Here is a 14297-nt window from a genome sequence, read left to right as displayed (position 1 = left end):
AGACGTATGGGATATGGGAAATGTATTGAGACGTATGGGATATGTATGGAGACGTATGGGATAGGGGATATGAGACGTATGGGATATGTATTTAGACGTATGGGATAAGTATTGAGACGTATGGGAAATGTATTGAGACGTATGGGATATGCATTGAGATGTATGGGATATGTATTGAGACGTATGGGATATGGGATATGCATTGAGATGTATGGGATATGTATTGAGACGTATGGGAAATGTATCGAGACGTATTGGAAATGTATAAAGACTTATGGGATATGTATTGAGACGTATGGGAAATGTATTGAGACTTATGGGAAATTTATTGAGACTTATGAGACGTTTGGGATATGTATTGAGACGTATGGGAAATGTATTGAGACTTATGAGACGTATGGGAAATGTATTGAGACGTATGGGAAATGTATTGAGACTTATGAGACGTATGGGAAATGTATTGAGACTTATGGGATATGAGACGTATGGGAAATGTATTGAGACGTATGGGAAATGTATCGAGACGTATGGGAAATGTATCGAGACGTATGAGACGTATGGGAAATGTATTGAGACTTATGAGACGTATGGGAAATGTATTGAGACTTATGGGATATGAGACGTATGGGAAATGTATTGAGACGTATGGGAAATGTATCGAGACGTATGGGAAATGTATCGAGACGTATGAGACGTATGGGAAATGTATTGAGACTTATGGAATATGAGACGTATGGGAAATTTATTGAGACGTATGGGATGTATGGGAAATGTATTGAGACGTATGAGACGTATGGGAAATGTATTGAGACTTATGGGATATGAGACGTATGAGACGTATGGGAAATGTATTGAGACGTATGAGACGTATGGGAAATGTATTGAGACGTATGGGAAATGTATTGAGACGTATTGAGACGTATGGGATATGTATTGAGACGTATGGGATATGTATTGAGACGTATGAGACGTATGGGAAATGTATTGAGACGTATGAGACATATGGGATATGTATTGAGACGTATGAGACGTATGGGAAATGTATTGAGACGTATGAGACGTATGGGAAATGTATTGAGACTTATGAGACGTATGGGAAAAGTATTGAGACGTATGGGAAATGTATTGAGACTTATGAGACGTATGGGAAATGTATTGAGACGTATGGGAAATGTATTGAGACTTATGGGATATGAGACGTATGGGAAATGTATTGAGACGTATGAGACGTATGGGATATGTATTGAGACGTATGAGACGTATGGGAAATGTATTGAGACGTATGGGAAATGTATTGAGACGTATGGGAAATGTATTGAGACGTATGAGACGTATGGGAAATGTATTGAGACGTATGGGAAATGTATTGAGACTTATGGGATATTAGACGTATGGGAAATGTATTGAGACGTATGAGACGTATGGGATATGTATTGAGACGTGTGAGACTTATGGGATATGAGACGTATGGGAAATGTATTGAGACGTATGGGAAATGTATTGAGACTTATGAGACGTATGGGATATGTATTGAGACGTGTGAGACTTATGGGATATGTATTGAGACGTATGGGAAATGTATTGAGACTTATGGGATATGTATTGAGACGTATGAGACGTATGGGAAATGTATTGAGACGTATGAGACGTATGGGAAATGTATTGAGAAGTATGAGACGTATGGGAAATGTATTGAGACTTATGGGATATTAGACGTATGGGAAATGTATTGAGACGTATGAGACGTATGGGATATGTATTGAGACGTGTGAGACTTATGGGATATGAGACGTATGGGAAATGTATTGAGACGTATGGGAAATGTATTGAGACTTATGAGACGTATGGGATATGTATTGAGACGTGTGAGACTTATGGGATATGTATTGAGACGTATGGGAAATGTATTGAGACTTATGGGATATGTATTGAGACGTATGAGATGTATGGGAAATGTATTGAGACGTATGGGAAATGTATTGAGACGTATGAGACGTATGGGAAATGTATTGAGACGTATGGGAAATGTATTGAGACTTATGGGATATGAGACGTATGGGAAATGTATTGAGACGTATGGGAAATGTATTGAGACTTATGAGACGTATGGGATATGTATTGAGACGTGTGAGACTTATGGGATATGTATTGAGACGTATGGGAAATGTATTGAGACTTATGGGATATGAGACGTATGGGATATGTATTGAGACGTATGAGACGTATGGGAAATGTATTGAGACGTATGAGACGTATGGGAAATGTATTGAGAAGTATGAGACGTATGGGAAATGTATTGAGACGTATGGGAAATGTATTGAGACGTATGAGACGTATGGGAAATGTATTGAGAAGTATGAGACGTATGGGAAATGTATTGAGACGTATGGGATATGAGACGTATGGGAAATGTATTGAGACGTATGGGAAATGTATTGAGACGTATGGGAAATGTATCGAGACGTATGGGAAATGTATTGAGACGTATGGGATATGTATTGAGACGTATGGGAAATGTATTGAGACGTATGGGAAATGTATCGAGACGTATGAGACGTATGGGAAATGTATTGAGACGTATGAGACATATGGGAAATGTATTGAGACTTATGAGACGTATGGGAAATGTATTGAGACTTATGAGACGTATGGGAAATGTATTGAGACTTATGAGACGTATGGGAAATGTATCGAGACGTATGAGACGTATGGGAAATGTATTGAGACTTATGGGATATGAGACGTATGGGAAATGTATTGAGACGTATGGGAAATGTATTGAGACGTATGAGACATATGGGAAATGTATTGAGACGTATGGGAAATGTATTGAGACGTATGAGACATATGGGAAATGTATTGAGACGTATGGGAAATGTATTGAGACGTATGAGACGTATGGGAAATGTATTGAGACGTATGGGAAATGTATTGAGACGTATGAGACGTATGGGATATGTATTGAGACTTATGGGAAATGTATTGAGACGTATGGGATATGTATTGAGACTTATGGGAAATGTATTGAGACTTATGAGACGTATGGGATATGTATTGAGACGTATGGGAAATGTATTGAGACGTATGGGAAATGTATTGAGACGTATGGGATATGTATTGAGATGTATGGAATATGTATTGAGACTTATGGGATATGAGACGTATGGGAAATGTATTGAGACGTATGAGACGTATGGGAAATGTATTGAGACGTGTGAGACTTATGGGAAATGTATTGAGACTTATGAGACGTATGGGAAATGTATTGAGACGTATGGGAAATGTATTGAGACTTATGAGACGTATGGGAAATGTATTGAGACGTATGGGATATGTATTGAGACGTATGGGATATGGGAAATGTATTGAGACGTATGGGATATGTATGGAGACGTATGGGATAGGGGATATGAGACGTATGGGATATGTATTTAGACGTATGGGATAAGTATTGAGACGTATGGGAAATGTATTGAGACGTATGGGATATGCATTGAGATGTATGGGATATGTATTGAGACGTATGGGATATGGGATATGCATTGAGATGTATGGGATATGTATTGAGACGTATGGGAAATGTATCGAGACGTATTGGAAATGTATAAAGACTTATGGGATATGTATTGAGACGTATGGGAAATGTATTGAGACTTATGGGAAATTTATTGAGACTTATGAGACGTTTGGGATATGTATTGAGACGTATGGGAAATGTATTGAGACTTATGAGACGTATGGGAAATGTATTGAGACGTATGGGAAATGTATTGAGACTTATGAGACGTATGGGAAATGTATTGAGACTTATGGGATATGAGACGTATGGGAAATGTATTGAGACGTATGGGAAATGTATCGAGACGTATGGGAAATGTATCGAGACGTATGAGACGTATGGGAAATGTATTGAGACTTATGAGACGTATGGGAAATGTATTGAGACTTATGGGATATGAGACGTATGGGAAATGTATTGAGACGTATGGGAAATGTATCGAGACGTATGGGAAATGTATCGAGACGTATGAGACGTATGGGAAATGTATTGAGACTTATGGAATATGAGACGTATGGGAAATTTATTGAGACGTATGGGATGTATGGGAAATGTATTGAGACGTATGAGACGTATGGGAAATGTATTGAGACTTATGGGATATGAGACGTATGAGACGTATGGGAAATGTATTGAGACGTATGAGACGTATGGGAAATGTATTGAGACGTATGGGAAATGTATTGAGACGTATTGAGACGTATGGGATATGTATTGAGACGTATGGGATATGTATTGAGACGTATGAGACGTATGGGAAATGTATTGAGACGTATGAGACATATGGGATATGTATTGAGACGTATGAGACGTATGGGAAATGTATTGAGACGTATGAGACGTATGGGAAATGTATTGAGACTTATGAGACGTATGGGAAAAGTATTGAGACGTATGGGAAATGTATTGAGACTTATGAGACGTATGGGAAATGTATTGAGACGTATGGGAAATGTATTGAGACTTATGGGATATGAGACATATGGGAAATGTATTGAGACGTATGAGACGTATGGGATATGTATTGAGACGTATGAGACGTATGGGAAATGTATTGAGACGTATGGGAAATGTATTGAGACGTATGGGAAATGTATTGAGACGTATGAGACGTATGGGAAATGTATTGAGACGTATGGGAAATGTATTGAGACTTATGGGATATTAGACGTATGGGAAATGTATTGAGACGTATGAGACGTATGGGATATGTATTGAGACGTGTGAGACTTATGGGATATGAGACGTATGGGAAATGTATTGAGACGTATGGGAAATGTATTGAGACTTATGAGACGTATGGGATATGTATTGAGACGTGTGAGACTTATGGGATATGTATTGAGACGTATGGGAAATGTATTGAGACTTATGGGATATGTATTGAGACGTATGAGACGTATGGGAAATGTATTGAGACGTATGAGACGTATGGGAAATGTATTGAGAAGTATGAGACGTATGGGAAATGTATTGAGAAGTATGAGACGTATGGGAAATGTATTGAGACGTATGGGAAATGTATTGAGACGTATGAGACGTATGGGAAATGTATTGAGAAGTATGAGACGTATGGGAAATGTATTGAGACGTATGGGAAATGTATTGAGACGTATGGGAAATGTATTGAGACGTATGGGATATGTATTGAGACGTATGAGACGTATGGGAAATGTATTGAGACGTATGAGACATATGGGATATGTATTGAGACGTATGAGACGTATGGGAAATGTATTGAGACGTATGAGACGTATGGGAAATGTATTGAGACGTATGAGACGTATGGGAAATGTATTGAGACTTATGAGACGTATGGGAAATGTATTGAGACGTATGGGAAATGTATTGAGACTTATGAGACGTATGGGAAATGTATTGAGACGTATGGGAAATGTATTGAGACTTATGGGATATGAGACGTATGGGAAATGTATTGAGACGTATGAGACGTATGGGATATGTATTGAGACGTATGAGACGTATGGGAAATGTATTGAGACGTATGAGACGTATGGGAAATGTATTGAGACGTATGGGAAATGTATTGAGACGTATGAGACGTATGGGAAATGTATTGAGACGTATGGGAAATGTATTGAGACGTATGAGACGTATGGGAAATGTATTGAGACGTATGGGAAATGTATTGAGACTTATGGGATATGAGACGTATGGGAAATGTATTGAGACGTATGGGAAATGTATTGAGACTTATGAGACGTATGGGATATGTATTGAGACGTGTGAGACTTATGGGATATGTATTGAGACGTATGGGAAATGTATTGAGACTTATGGGATATGAGACGTATGGGATATGTATTGAGACGTATGAGACGTATGGGAAATGTATTGAGACGTATGAGACGTATGGGAAATGTATTGAGAAGTATGAGACGTATGGGAAATGTATTGAGACGTATGGGAAATGTATTGAGACGTATGAGACGTATGGGAAATGTATTGAGAAGTATGAGACGTATGGGAAATGTATTGAGACGTATGGGATATGAGACGTATGGGAAATGTATTGAGACGTATGAGACGTATGGGAAATGTATTGAGACTTATGAGACGTATGGGAAATGTATTGAGACTTATGAGACGTATGGGAAATGTATTGAGACGTATGAGACGTATGGGAAATGTATTGAGACTTATGGGATATGAGACGTATGGGAAATGTATTGAGAAGTATGAGACGTATGGGAAATGTATTGAGACGTATGGGATATGTATTGAGACGTGTGAGACTTATGGGATATGAGACGTATGGGAAATGTATTGAGACGTATGGGAAATGTATTGAGACTTATGAGACGTATGGGATATGTATTGAGACGTGAGACTTATGGGATATGTATTGAGACGTATGGGAAATGTATTGAGACTTATGGGATATGAGACGTATGGGAAATGTATTGAGACGTATGAGACGTATGGGATATGTATTGAGACGTATGAGACGTATGGGAAATGTATTGAGACGTATGAGATGTATGGGAAATGTATTGAGACGTATGGGAAATGTATTGAGACGTATGAGACGTATGGGAAATGTATTGAGACGTACGGGAAATGTATTGAGACTTATGGGATATGAGACGTATGGGAAATGTATTGAGACGTATGGGAAATGTATTGAGACTTATGAGACGTATGGGATATGTATTGAGACGTGTGAGACTTATGGGATATGTATTGAGACGTATGGGAAATGTATTGAGACTTATGGGATATGAGACGTATGGGATATGTATTGAGATGTATGAGACGTATGGGAAATGTATTGAGACGTATGAGACGTATGGGAAATGTATTGAGAAGTATGAGACGTATGGGAAATGTATTGAGAAGTATGAGACGTATGGGAAATGTATTGAGACATATGGGAAATGTATTGAGACGTATGAGACGTATGGGAAATGTATTGAGAAGTATGAGACGTATGGGAAATGTATTGAGACGTATGGGATATGAGACGTATGGGAAATGTATTGAGACGTATGAGACGTATGGGAAATGTATTGAGACTTATGAGACGTATGGGAAATGTATTGAGACTTATGAGACGTATGGGAAATGTATTGAGACGTATGAGACGTATGGGAAATGTATTGAGACTTATGGGATATGAGACGTATGGGAAATGTATTGAGACGTATGAGACGTATGGGAAATGTATTGAGACGTATGGGATATGTATTGAGACGTGTGAGACTTATGGGATATGAGACGTATGGGAAATGTATTGAGACGTATGGGAAATGTATTGAGACTTATGAGACGTATGGGATATGTATTGAGACGTGAGACTTATGGGATATGTATTGAGACATATGGGAAATGTATTGAGACTTATGGGATATGAGACGTATGGGAAATGTATTGAGACGTATGGGATATGTATTGAGACGTATGAGACATATGGGAAATGTATTGAGACTTATGGGATATGAGACGTATGTGAAATGTATTGAGACGTATGGGATATGTATTGAGACTTATGGGATATGAGACGTATGGGAAATGTATTGAGACGTATGGGAAATGTATTGAGACGTATGAGACGTATGGGAAATATATTGAGACGTATGAGACGTATGGGAAATGTATTGAGACGTATGGGAAATGTATTGAGACTTATGAGACGTATGGGAAATGTATTGAGACGTATGAGACGTATGGGAAATGTATTGAGACGTATGGGATATGGGAAATGTATTGAGATGTATGAGACGTATGGGATATGTATTGAGACGTATGGGATAGGGGATATGAGACGTATGGGAAATGTATTGAGACGTATGGGAAATGTATTGAGACGTATGGGAAATGTATTGAGAAGTATGGGATATGTATTGGTGAATCTTTACATAAGTAAATAACAATCTTATGGTAATCTTGTTATTTACTGTTTACTGTTTATTGTTTTGTTGATCATTTGTTTGGTTCTGTCTCGTTGCAGAGGGAGGTTCCCCCGGTCTCGTCCAGTCCTCGTCCAGCAGAGCAGGTTACCCAGGTAACCCAGGTTACCCAGGTAACCCAGCCCAGAGGGGAGGGAGAGGGGGAGGGGGAGGCCAGGCTCAGACGGAGGGGTGGAGAGGGGGAAGAGAGAGGGAGAGGAGGAGAGGGAGAGGAGAGAGGGAGAGAGAGAGGGAGAGGAGGAGAGGGAGAGGAGAGACAGAAAGGGAGAGACACCGAGAGCAGAGGGAGAGGAGGAGAAGGAGAAGAGAGAGGGAGAGAGAGAGGGAGAGGAGGAGAAGGAGAAGGGAGAGGGAGAGAAGGAGAAGAGAGAGGGAGAGGGAGAGGGGGAGAAGGAGAAGAGAGAGGGAGAGAGAGAGGCAGAGGAGGAGAAGGAGAAGAGAGAGGCAGAGGGGGAGAGGGAGAGGAGAGAGGGAGAGATAAAGTCCAGAGGAATGGGTTAGTCATGAGGCAGGGATCGCAGCTGACCTCTGACCCCTCCTGCCTCCTCACGCCGCCCCACACACCCCTCTACCCGGACGCAGGGCCCACCACACACACCGCCGTCTTCTCCAGCACACACACCTACATGCCACCTCAACATGCCAGTCTCCACGACGACGCACAAACAAACGGCCTCGCTGAAGGAAGTGAGAAGGGACACGTCTGCATCACAGCCTCCAGAGCCAATGGCATCATCACCAACGGTGTAGAAGGTGTGTGTGTGTGTGTGTATGTGTGTGTTTGTGTGCGTCTTTGTATATCTGTGTGTGTGTGCATGTGTATATATGCAGGGGTTAAATGTGTGTGTTCATGTGTATATATGCAGGGGTTAAATGTGTGTGTGTGTGTGTATATGCAGGGGTTAAATTGGGCTGAGGCTCTCTGGGGCTCTGCCCCGGCACATAGGCCTGCTCTTTGTGTCCGGATGTTCCTGCTTGCAGTCAGTTGGCCATGATATTTCTGACAACAAATGAAAGATTTTTGGAATGGCATGTCTATTTTGTCTCGGCGGAGCTGAGATAAGAACAATTGGAACATAGCCATATTCTTATTCAGCTATAATCTCATTGTCAGTCGACCATCGCACGCCACTCGCGCATGCATTCTGAACACAAGTGCAAGATAGGCTGGCACAAAAAGGTAACCAGAACAACAGAATCAGAATCAGAACAACCAGAACAACAGAATCAGAACAACAGAATCAGAATCAAAACAACCAGAACAACAGAATCAGAATCAGAACAACCAGAACATCAGAATCAGAATCAGAACAACCAGAACAACAGAATCAGAATCAGAACAACAGAATCAGAACAACCAGAACATCAGAATTAGAACAACCAAAACAACAGAATCCTCATCCAATTAGTTTATCCCCTTGAAAGAATTACTAAAATATGACAGTTATTTTAGACTAGTTTGTACTAGAGTTTAGATTCTCTGCCCGAGCAGAGGGGGCCGGGTCGGGCCGATATTTCCAGCCACTATCCTCGGGCCGGGCCGGGCCGGGTCCTTGATCAAGCTTGCTTTTTTTTCTTTTTCTAATCATTAGCCTACTTGGGTGGGGAGCTAAAGCTATGCCATACACTCAAAAAAATGATTTGTTGGGGTTACTTAATTTAACTATGACACCTATTTCCACAGATTTGAATTATGTAATTTGAACCTAATACAGGTAAATAGGACCAAAGAGCAGAAGTCAAGCTCAACCAATGAAAAACATTACTTTCATTCAAAGTATTATGAGTAGTTTACTTCAAAACTAATGAGTCTTGTTGAATCAATTGATTTTAAGCATGTAATTTAGACTTAATCTGTTATGTTGCACAAACTAATAACATTTATGTTAACTGGACAACTTTATTTACTTTAAATCAAATTTTCCTCACTCACACATAAGTGAACAGTTACAACTGAATTCTCAAAAAAAGGTGTTTATTTTATAGTCACAGACCAGAAATCAGTTATCATTTTCATTTTAGCAGCATACTTAAACTTACTAATAACTGTATTAATAATTAAAGTGTTGTTGACGCCTCAAACACTACTGCATTTAGTTCTGCTGCATTTCTTTTACTGTCAAAATCCATACAATCCTCACAAAAAGGTAAAAATAGAAATAAGACTTAATGGCAGGGCAGATAAATTATCAAGACTTTACATTTTGTCACAACAGCCTTACAGTTCCACTGCAAAGCGTCAAATCAATGGACTCAAAGAATGTGTAGGCCACCGTTGAAGACAGTCCACATAGGAAATAAAACGTTTCAGCTCTACTTTTACAATTTTTGTTATACCAGTTTTTGTTTGACATCACATAATAGCTTGTTGGGGAAAAAACAAAAAAAATAAAGATGAACGCTGAATGACATGGTTCACAGATTACTGGTAACTTACTCAAGCATCTTGTTTTTAAGGGCTTGTACCTTTGGCGAAAGCCTCTGTCCATCCAAGTTGAAGAACACTTTCTGTATAACCTCAAATGAAGTTTTGAGTTCACGAAGGTATGAAAGGTTCAATGTGTACATTAATCCAAACAACATAGCCGTTGCCACAGCCACACTCATCACAGAGCAGATGGTTTCAACACCTTCAATGATGACCCTGATGTCCTCTGGCTCATCGTCTAGTTCATGTCCTTCATGGCAAACATTGTAGATCCCCATTACTGTCTGCTCCATATCCTTTTTGGCTGCCAACCTATCACAGTCCTATGCAAGACCAATAAAAACAATTACTTATTTATAAAACTACTACAATGCTACCCAATTATTGCCTAGACTGTGCGGCCCAACAGTCTAATTTGCACCACCAGTCTAAATATTGGCCAAATAATATTTCAACCATATCTGATAAGTATACATGCTGATGTTTCAGTCTTTTATTTGCATTAACTTTCATCACGGTCAGTTCAGGTCAATTTTTCTTTAAAAACAATGGACATAAGGTTAAAGGAAACATTGAAGTGTTGGGTATAAGCTAAGGCAAGTGTGTGTGTTGTTGTTGCAACTGTGGTTAATGTGTAACAAATGTCAGACTATTGACCAGCATGTGCAAAAGATGGCATGAGGCCAAGTATAAGTGTGTAAAGAGTATGTGTTAGAGAAAGTAAAGTGTGTGTGTGACCAATTTAAAAGCCGTATACGTACGTGTGCTCACAGTGTATTTCTTGACAAGGTGCAATGGGTCCTCATTCAAGTAGACGCAAAGCACTTTGAGGATACACTCCCTTCAGACGTCAATGATGTTCTGTTGGAAGCACAGACAAACAGAAAACAAAAGAAATAAATACATGTTTACATTAGCATGACGTCACAACACAATCTATGCACAGAATAATAACTAAAAAGAAAATTCAATTTGATGCAACTGACTGAACAACCTCTGAAATGGGTTGCATGATGGTTCGAATGGTTCGGCCAGGGACTCCACCTTTGCTGTGGAACATCTTCATCAAGCTGTCTGAGTACTTATCTAGAATCATGTTTAGAAACTTTAATTCCAGTGGGACTGTTGTGACTCGAGCAAACTCATTATTGATCTGTAAAAGTGCAAAGGAAACAAAAAGAACCAAGCTAAGTATTTAAATTCCAAAACATTTCCTGTAAACTGTTTCTCCTCTTGGGTGTTGAGGACAATAGTTAACTTCAGCTTTTCTGTATTTTTTTTTAATGCTTGAAGCAGCATGATGCGGACCTTGCCGTTTGTTCTTCAAAGAATTTATACTCACTTCAGAACACCCAACACTTCGTTGCTTTGTGCGCAAGTTTGCCATCTTGAATTATTCTCAATTCCAGTTCGGTTCAGTTATTGCCCTAATTATCAAAAAGAGAAGGCAAATGCAATCACAGTAAATAACTAAGTTATCAAATATCAAACATCAGGATTTTTTTGGTGGTCACCTCCTACTCAAGTTAGTTACCTACAGTATGGAAAGGCAAAATCAACACTAAGTTAATACCACTTAAAACCCAAAACCTTCATCTCCAATGTTATAACATTTGGTGGCATAACTTGTCTTGGTACATGCCTCTGATATGTATGAAATAATTTTTCCTCTGAGGAAAGCTCAGCAAAATCACAAAACTGACAACTGTAGGTCAATAATTTTGTTCCTGTCTGTGAGGGTAATGAATGAGCTCGGTAAACATGGTTTTTCAAGCTATTCCATGTCCTGAAACTACATGGACAACTGGCATAAGTGCACAGGTAACAGGGATTCCTACCATAATGACCATGGCATAATTTACAGTGTTGTAACAATTTGTACCTGCTAGACTGTGAAGCACAGCATAGAACACCACCTAAAGAAAGATCTAGGAAAAGGACAACAGGTTATAAACACAGTTTATTCCACACACCCTGTGCTTCAGGCTAAGCCAGAAGCTTTGAATACTTTTCTACCAAAACAGTTTTGTCAAAACAATCTCTAAAAACTTTAATCTTTAACATATCAATCATATTCATGAACAACAACATTGCTGAATCCAACTTACCACATGAGGCATGGCCTGAATGCCAGGCAAGGCAACACTGGTAAAATCTGAAAGGGGTGGGGCACATTAATAATGATTTCAAAAGCAACTTTTGCGTCATTACCATATATTAATTAGGATAAATACGCCAGATAGATAGACAGATAGATAGAGATACTTTATTGATGCCTAGGGGAAATTCAAAACAAAATTAAAAAAGATGAGTTCATTGGGTCAAATATAAAATATAAAGTATAGAATAAACAACACTTGAACGTCACAAACGACACCAAAAATACATTTAACTGCTGCTGTGTTCACATCTCCTCAGTCACAATAAACAGAGCCTGATGCCCAACGTGTTTGAACACTGTAGCTACCAACATAGCAGGGCATCCACCTGCTGCAACACGTTTTGCATTCATTTCTGAATTAGCTATTCATTAATGCAAAACGCCAGCGTTATCACAACCGTAGCAACTAGTCTAAAAGAACGGCAGTCATGCCTAACCTAACTTGACGTGTAATATCACCGACAATTTTTTTTAATTTAACTTACAACTACCGTTTCTGTAAGGCTGCATGGATTTGACTACATTAGCAGCGTGAACACGGTTAGCCATCTAGACATGTGACTAGCTGATACTAACAAATCACACGAAATACTTGGAATATCATTCAAATACTCACTTAGGTCAAAGTTTTGACAGTTTCGAACAGAATTACGATCTACTTAGCACTAACTCTAAATGCTACTCGCAGATGATAAAAGATGTAGGTTACTCACCAGTTAGCTTCGTTTTGTCGCTTCCAACGCACTTCCAGTTCAGTTCACCAACGTCTCTACAGCATGACATGAGCGTGACCAAAAACTTCCGCCTTGATGTCACGCGATAATGTGAAGTGAGCATGCGCGAGAGATTTAATTGCATCAAATCACTTGTTACGTGTTTATTCAACAGAAATGAATTAAACTCCTCCAAATTTCCTGATATCTAATTTGGATTTAATTAAAACAACTATCTACATCTCTCTAATTAATCAGTTTTAGTTATTTCATCATGTTTCATTTATTTCTAACAAACAATACCCAGTTTTAATTTTTTTGAGTGTAGTCAGACTCAGAAATATTTTATATTTATCAAAGTAGGCCTAAGTAACAAGTGTATACAAAGTTATACAAGTTAGGCTCAGAGTTACAAAATGTCAATTGTAATGTCAACACGTGTCATGCGCAGCTTCTCCACTCGCACACATCACACCGGGCCTGCTGTGCTGTATTGTGTAGCTTAAGTGCAACGTGAAGCTTGAAGATGTAAAGAAAAAAAATGAAAACAGGAGAAATAACTTCGAGGAAGTTTGGAGTAAAAAGTCGGAGGTATGCATTTGTCAGGTATGCTTTGTTGCGTGCATTAAGTGCGCACGATGTTCACCTATGACAGCAAAAATACTTTAGGATGAACATGAAGCAGGCTTGCCATGGCAGAAATAATGATAGCCAGCCTTCAATGTCCTCGTTGAGAACGTCAGTTATAATGGCCCACGTATTTAAAAAATGTCGGGTTTAAATCGGGTTCGGGCTCATAATTACAGTTAACGTGTCGGGCCGGGTCGGGCTCGATCTAAGCTCTAGTTTGTACTGGCCGGCCATTTATTTTAATTAGCCTAATTTCACAGACCTGTTGCAGGGACATTTCCCTACACTTTTTTCCAGGGTGCATCTGCGAACAACTGCTGGCCTGAATGCAATGCTATGAATTATAACTAAATCTCAATGAAATAAGCAAGACTAG

At 39.2% G+C, this 14297-nt stretch overlaps 1 long non-coding RNA gene across 1 annotated transcript; it reads right to left on the bottom strand.

The window, feature by feature from the left end:
* Positions 1 to 10024: 10024 nt before the first annotated feature.
* Positions 10025 to 13348, bottom strand: LOC143112886 (uncharacterized). The gene is made up of 7 exons (XR_012984806.1): positions 13292 to 13348; positions 12526 to 12572; positions 12300 to 12345; positions 11760 to 11844; positions 11412 to 11570; positions 11179 to 11278; positions 10025 to 10740 (listed from the first exon to the last, which is right to left on the bottom strand). It is a non-coding gene; the product is annotated as an uncharacterized LOC143112886 (long non-coding RNA).
* Positions 13349 to 14297: the final 949 nt, after the last annotated feature.

Source organism: Alosa pseudoharengus, unplaced genomic scaffold, assembly GCF_046254945.1.
Source record: "Alosa pseudoharengus isolate Yale_2024_CS ecotype anadromous, Long Island Sound unplaced genomic scaffold, YU_APseudo_1.1 YU_APseudo_1.1_scf_105, whole genome shotgun sequence".
Classification (NCBI taxonomy): domain Eukaryota; kingdom Metazoa; phylum Chordata; class Actinopteri; order Clupeiformes; family Clupeidae; genus Alosa; species Alosa pseudoharengus.
Note: the sequence above shows the minus strand (reverse complement) of the source record. Positions and strands in the feature narration are given on the sequence as shown.